The following is a 7,927-nucleotide window of genomic DNA, read 5'->3' as shown; positions in this document are numbered from 1 at the left end:
CTATCCTAAGGCAGAGCAGACAGTGCAGCGGGTTCTATGCTATCCTAAGGCAGAGCAGACAGTGCAGCGGGTTCTATGCTATCCTAAGGCAGAGCGGACAGTGCAGCGGGTTCTATGCTATCCTAAGGCAGAGCAGACTGGCTGCCTCCCCCTGACTGGCTGCATCTGACATGGTGATGACTGCTACTTCTTAAATCTAGTCTGCCCGTCTAATGATGCCCCGATTGTCAGCTGGGCGCCTACTGTTTGACCACTGTAACGATTGCTGTGTATAAATTTTATTTAATTATCCAACAAGCTCATTTGCTACTTTATTCCTATTTGCAGGCAAGAAGACTGAGACACGGGGAGCTTAAATAATTTTCTGTAGACCGCTGTATCTCAGGAGACAACGCATGGTTCCTAAACCAATGAAAATATTCTTTTGCTCCTAAAAGAAACTCCACTTAGAGTGAAGGAAAGTTGGGGATTTAGCTCACTTGATAGAGTGCTTACCTAGTGTGCACAAGATCCTGGGGTTCCCTCCCTAACACAGTGAGAGAGGGGTAAGGAGAGTGGGGACACTTTTAAAAGACTAGCCAAGGTCAAGGTTTGCTCAGACTGCCAGGTGGCTAGCCTCCGGTGAACTGGACTCTTGTGACAACTGATGGACGTGCATGTTGGCTCAGTGTCTGACGAGCACAATATGACAATGCCTCTCACAGTTATAACAGGCACAAAACTAACTCTCTGACCCAGTTATTCCACTCCTAGGACCTTCAGATATGTTCTCATTAACTATGAAATCACGTGTGTGAGAGGGTATCTATTGAAGAGCTCTTTGTAATCAGAAGATTAGAAACAACTGCTAAGGAATGGTGAGGCAAGATGGCAGTGTAAACACCTGTCAAGGATACCCTGAGAACACAGGGGTGGAGGGAGGCTGTAGAACAGCGTGGGAGATGTGCTTCTGTGTGTCTGAGGAGGGTGGACGACTACTAACCTCAGACTCCAACTTACACCCATCCTCAGAGATTGTCTGCCATCGCCAAGCATGCCCTGCTGGCACTGTGTGCTTGCCCTCAGCACTCCCTCCCCTTGACTGCCTGGTCAGCCTTTGGACATGCTGCTTGCACGTACACATACTGCCTTTTATTAAAAAAACAGAATATGCAGTGTGTGCTGTTCTGCACAGCGTACCCTCCCCCCATCACTGTGACAGAGTCTTACTAAGCAGGCCAGGGTGGCCTAGAACCAGTGACCCTCTGCCTCCATTGTGCTGGAACTCCACGTGTGGGCCTCCACTTCACTCCATATTTGCTCATAAAGAATTATTTCGCCAGGTGTGGTGGCATACGCCTTTAATCCCAGCACTTGGGAGGCAGAGGCAGGTGAATTTCTGAGTTCGAGGCCAGCCTGGTCTACAGAGTGAGTTCCAGGACAGCCAGGGCTACACGGAGAAACCCTGTCTCAAAAAAAAAAAAAAAAAAGGATAGCCTGACCTACAAAACAAGACCCTGCTTCATAACAAGATAACCACCAATGCCTCACTGTTTTACACTGTCTGCTGGTAGTTGGGAGGGCTAAGCCATAGCTCCCTCAGCCAGTGCCTCACTGGCCAGCAATTCCATTGTCTTCCATTGCTCATAAAGCTGCAAAGAACACTCTTGTGCGTGTGTTATTTCATGTTCAGATTAAACTCTTGAAAACAATATGGTTAGCAGGGGCGTAACGACATGGATGAATAAAATCCCAAGGAGCCACGAGGAGCAGCATCCCTCCATGGCCTCTGTATCCACTCCTGCCTCCAGGTTCCTGCCCTGCTTGAGTTCCTCTCCTGACTTCCTTCAGTGATGGGCTGTATGTGGAAGTGTGAGCCAAATAAGCTCTTTGCTCCACAACCTGACTTCTGGTCATGGTATTTTTTTGTAGCCATAGAAACCTAAGTCATACTGTCTAGCCTGGATGAGTCACTGTGCTCATACCCTGCCCCAACAGAGACAGACAGACAGACAGACAGACAGAGACAGAGAGGAAGAGAGTTGGGGGTATTTCTCAGACACAAACTTGCATAGAAGCCAATTCTGCAACAACTAAGGCCTTAACAAACCTTCTTTAAAATAATTGGAAGAGCTGGCTATAGAACATGCCTGTAATTCTCAGGACCCAGGAAGCTGTGGTAGGAGGTTGGAGAGTTCGAGGCCAGTATGAACAAACTCAGTGTAACAAGACGCTCCTGGGTACTCACCAAACTCCAATCTCAAAAAGATTAAAAGAGAGAAATGGAGTGGAGTGGGAACCAAGTGACGGTTCAGCAGTTAGGGAACTTTACAAGTCCTCCGGAGAACTGGAGTTGGTCCCCAGCACCCATGTTGGGCAGCTGTCCAGATCTAACATCCTCTCCGGGCATCCACAGGTATCCTCACATACATAGTGTACAACAACGACGACACAGACACACATCACACACAACTAATAAAATAAAAATCTAAAAATAATTAAAAAAAAAAAGTCATGGTGAGTAGGCCTGGTGGTACACAGCTGTATTCCCACCGACCCTAAAAGGACTGTAACTCAAGCCTTGCTGGAGCCACAGGAGGAGTCTGAGGCCAGCCTGGGTAGCCTATCAGGACCCTGGCTCAAGAAATGAAAGGGAAAGGAAAAAAAAAAAAGGTGCAGGGGTAGAGGGTGAATGGGAGATCTTTCCATTGCTGCAGGAAGGGCATAGTTTCCTTAAGTGAATTAGCAGTGAGTAAATTTGCATAAATGTCTGTCTGCTGGTTTTCATGGCTTGTTAGAAAGTGGGCATTTGGTCAGAAAGGGCTTGTAGAAAACCCACAATGGTTCTAGGACAGCCAGGGCTGTTACACAGAGAATGCTTGTTTAGAAAACAAACAAACAAACAAACAAAAACGTAAGAGACCTTCCTAGAACGCTGTTTGTCTGACCCAATACCCCAGTGGCTCCTAGCTACCATGGGTGCCTTATGCCACAGGTACAAGTCACTCAAGAGTCTTCTTACACTATGGTTGTCTCATCAAGTGTCCCCCACCTCCGGGTTTAAGTTCCCTGAAAGACATTCTTGCATAAAAAACATTCTCACACAGTCCCTCGCGCCCTTCCTTTCCAACTTGGGCCCGGCAGAATGGCTCCCGCAAAGAAGGGTGGCGAGAAGGGCCGTTCTGCCATCAACGAGGTGGTGACCCGAGAATACACCATCAACATTCACAAACACATCCATGGAGTGGGCTTCAAGAAGCGTGCTCCTCAGGCACTCAAAGAAATTCGGAAGTTTGCCATGAAGGAAATGGGAACACCAGATGTGCGCATTGACACCAGGCTCAATAAAGCCGACTAGGCCAAGGGAATGAGGAACGTTCCATACCGCATCCGAGTACGTTTGTCCAGAAAACGAAATGAGGATGAGGATTTCCTAAACAAGCTTTACACGCTGGTAACTTTCGTGCCTGTTACCACATTCAAAAATCAACAGACGGTCAATGTAGATGAAAATTAACCTGCTCAATGTCAAATAAAGTTGCAGAACTGCCAAAAAAAAAAAAAAAAAAAAAAATCTCACATAAGAAGCACTGCTCTCGTTTTTATCCATCCTGCCTTTCTAAACCCAGAATCCAATTCTCCCATTACCAGGAGGCGACTGCATTCCAAGGGACCTTGTCTTTGCCTACTTGGCCACTGCAATGTAGGGAAAGATATACTTAGCAACAAAAGCTATTCTGCTCACACTTAGGAATTTTAAAACCACTACATCAATAACCCACAAAAAAAATACTCTGGAAGAGTAGGCTCTAGAGGCTAGAGAGCTGGCTAAATGGTTAAGAGCATCAGTTGTTCTTCCAGAGGATTGGGGTTTGATTCCCAAAGCCCACAGGATGGCTCACAACTGTCGACTTCAATCTCAGGGCATCTGGCTTTCATAGGCACTGCACACATATAGAAGACAAACATACAAACACCCATACTCATAATATTTATTTATTTGTTTGTGGTTTTGTTTTGTTTTGTTTTGTTTTTTTGAGACAGAGTTTCTCTGTGTAGCCCTGTCTGTTCTGGAACTCACTCTGTAGGCCAGGCTGGCCTGGAACTCAGAAATCCACTTGCCTCTACATCCTGTGTTCTGGGAATAAAAGCATGTACCACCTCCACCCAGCAACAGTAGTAGGTTGTGACATTTAAAATACAGAAAAATCTCCTCTAAGAATAATAGAAGGCTGTTAGTAGTCTGAACTGAAAACATTATTAGGCCCAGCTATGGTCACTGAATTTCAGTCTTAGTAATACGAATACACAAACAGTTCTGTGCAGCATCTGCCTCCTTCCATGGGCAGGTAAGCAATCTGTTCCCTTCTGACCTCTATGCACATGATAGATTTGTTACTGAGTCCTAGATTTCCCCCACATTGAAAATGTAAGGTTCTGTCATAGTTTTGGATTCTGATCTCTACTTCCATTTTCTTTGGTAAATTATCTTGCTAGATGACTAACTCCTATCTAGTACATAAATAAAACTTTTGCTTAACAAGCAAGTTTTTTATTTGGTTTGAGATAGGGTCTTACTATATCACACTGGCTGGCCTGGAATTTGGCCTGTAGATCAAGCTGGCCTTCACTCATAAGGATCCACCTGCCTCTGCATCCTGGGTGCTGGGATTAAAGATATATGCCACCATGTTGGACTAAAGATTTTTAAATTCTGTGTGGTTGTGAGAGGGATTTATGCCCATTGAGTGCAATGTGACCTTGGAGGCCAGAAGAGGAGGTCTGGTTCTCTGGAGGTGGAGATACAGGTTCTGAGCCTCCTGACAGGGTACTGGGAATGGAATTAAGGTTTTCACAGAAAACTGTCTATACTCTTGACCCTGAGCCAGCTCTCTAGCTCTTTGCTACTTCTAAGATGCCAAGCAAAAGATAAATTTAACTAGTAACTGTTCCAGAGCCCACCAGTCTGTGGTTTCTCCACTAAGTTATCTGCTAGTAACTGTGATATTCTGTTTCTAGTACCTGTCTAAACACTTCTGGGCTCCACAGCACTATAATTGTATCGAGTTGTGTAGCCCATTTAAATGTCACATTTAAGTACATGAAACATTACTAGAATTTGTGCTTTTAAAAGCTTTTCTAATGCCGGCCTCATGGCAGACACTGTAGTGAACATGGCATCCCAGTGCAGAGTTATCCAAAAGTCTCAGTGCACAGAGCTCATGCAAAGGGGATTGAGCTTGAACCCAGGAGACAAGAAACACCCTTAGTGAAGAACACTGGTGCTCGGGTTTGCCAGAGTTTGAGGAGAGCTCTGTTGTAGATCAGAACTCTTGTTCTATAGAGATCTTTCCTATGGAGGAATGTCACTGGGGATTTAATCCTGAGGCTGAGATGTTAGTGTTTCAGATGACCATGAAGAGCGAGGCAGAAGATTATCAAGATGATAAGGTGGGACTTGATGTGTCTATGAGCCTTTGCTGGGGACAGCTGGAAGTTTGCCAACAGGGACCGTGCCAATTATGAAAATAGAAAACCAATTAAAGCGAAGATGTTCTTACAGCCCCAAGATTAAAGTGAGAGACTTAAAATAACTCTTAGGTGCCCAAGAGCAACAGTGTGATTTGGAGCACAGGATAATTTAGAACTCATCTTGATAGTTTCTGTAGTTGTTGCCGGTCTAATGTTGACTTGTAAAGAAATGCAGTTTTGGAAACATGCTGCCCTTGAGGCTGATCTGCAATGAATGTTATGCATCCTTTTTCTCATGGCATTATTTGGCTTTAAAGATTTTTGTGTATATATTTTGCCTATGTGCATATCTATACACCACTTGAGTGCCTAGTGCCAGAAGAGACCAGAAGAGTGTGTCAGATGCTCTAGGGCTGGAGTTACAAATGGTTGTGTGTTCTAGAACTCAAACTTAGGTCACTTGGAAGAGCAGCAAGCGTTCCTCCCCCCCCCCCCCAAGACAAGGTCTCTCTGTGTGGCCTTGGCTATCCTTTAACTCAATCCACCTGCCTCTGCCTACCTCGTACTGGGAATAAAGGCATTCACTACCACTGCCAAGCCAGCAGCAAGTGCCCTTAACCACAGAGTCATCTCTTCAGCCACCCTCTTTTATGACATTTTTCAAGGTGAAAATTTACCCCTTGGTCTTCAAATGTATACACAGGCTGCTTCCTTTTGACTTTTGTGTATAGCTACAAAAGTATAAACTTAGACACACACACACATACACAGAGAAAGACAACGAGACAGAGAGACAGACTGACCTGGAATAGATTGCTATAAATTAGTGCCATTATTTAAACTGCCCTTACTTTTTGCTTTATTAATCCTGTCGAGCCAATCTACATACTTTGGAATCAAATGTTGCAAGAACTCAGCAAATATAACTTATCAAGAACAAACATTCTCTAGCCTGAAGTATTTACATGCTATCAGGTTATTGTCAGTTTATAGTAGAGATGTTTTGTTTGTTTATGTTGGCAGTTAATTGGGCTAAATTTTTGATGTTCTATAAAAAAGGCTTTTCTTTTAATGACCAGTGACTTGCAATGGAAGGATAAGCAAATAAATATGTGTCTTAAAGATACAGATAAATTACTTGAGAATCTGAAATAAAAATTTTACTGGTTTTTAAATTTTAATTCACTCTTTAAAGAATCCCTTCTAGGGCTGGAGAGATGGCTCAGAGAACTGACTGTTCTTCCAGAAGTCCTGAGTTCAAATCCCAGCAACCACATGGTGGCTCACAACCAACTGTAATGAGATCTGATGTCCTTTTCTGGAGTGTCTGAAGACAGCTACAGTGTACTTAAATATAATGAATAAATAAATCTTATTTTTTAAAAAAAGTCCATTCTAGGGGGCTGAAGAGATGGCTTAGACATTAAGAGAACTGGTTATTCTTCCATAAGTCCTGAGTTTAATTCCCAGCCACCACATGGTGGCTCAGAACCATGTATAATGAGTTTTATAACCTGCAGGCATTCATGCAGGCAGTACACTGTGTACATTAAAACAAAACAAAACTTCACTTCTATTATTTACAAGTAATGAAAGGACCACTTCCTCTTATGCATTAAACCACAGACCTTTTATAGAAGGTAGGTGAATTCAGTTACTGAATGGTCATAGAATCTTGAAGCACTTTTTTTTTTGTCTTTTTGAGACAGGGTTTCTCTGTATAGTCCTGGCTGTCCTGGAACTCACTTTGTAGACCAGGCTGGCCTTGAACTCAGAAATCTGCCTGCCTCTGCCTCCCGAGTGCTGGGATCAAAGGCGTGCGCCACCATGCCCAGCTCTCTTGAAGCACTTTTATGGGCATGGAGTACAAAAGCTACTTCTCAAGTAATTCAGATATCAAGAGGGGTTTAGCTAAACTTGCTTTTTTTGGTTTTTGGAGGTGGGGAGGTCTCTTAGCTTTATAAAACCTAGTAGATTCATGAGCATGACAATAAAATGTGTTTCTCTGTAATATTTCAACTGGAAATGGGCTTCATAGGACACATGGACAAATCCCTAACACATTCAAGAATAGTACAACTGGACTGGTGGCACAGGCCTGTCATCCCAACTATTGGGGTACCAAGACTAGGGGATTGAAAGTTCAAGGCCAGCCAGGGAAATTTTGTGAGACCCGGTCTCCAAATAGAAAGCAAGACAGCCAAGGAAGATAATTCAAGTGCTGGAGTGGAGAGTCTCAACCTGCCTAAAGCAAAGACAGTTCCTCATGTTGTGGCAACCCCAACCATAAAATTACTTCTGTTGCTAACTTTGCTATTGTTATGAGTTGTAATGTAAATCTCTGATATGGGATGGCAGTGGGGGTTGTGAGGCACAGACTGAAAACCACTGTGCTACAGTGGTTATGTTAGGTCCAATCCTGGGAGAGTATGAGTAAACCACCACAAGAGGAGGAGGAGGGGAGGGGGGAGGGGGA

General features: G+C 44.0%; 1 pseudogene; it reads left to right on the top strand.

The window, feature by feature from the left end:
• The first annotated feature begins 3,094 nt into the window (after positions 1 to 3,094).
• On the top strand, positions 3,095 to 3,496 carry LOC110324880 (annotated as a pseudogene).
• The last annotated feature ends 4,431 nt before the right edge of the window (positions 3,497 to 7,927 follow it).

This window comes from Mus pahari, chromosome 7 (genome assembly GCF_900095145.1).
Source record: "Mus pahari chromosome 7, PAHARI_EIJ_v1.1, whole genome shotgun sequence".
NCBI lineage: Eukaryota > Metazoa > Chordata > Mammalia > Rodentia > Muridae > Mus > Mus pahari.
This window is presented reverse-complemented; position numbering and strand designations above follow the sequence as displayed.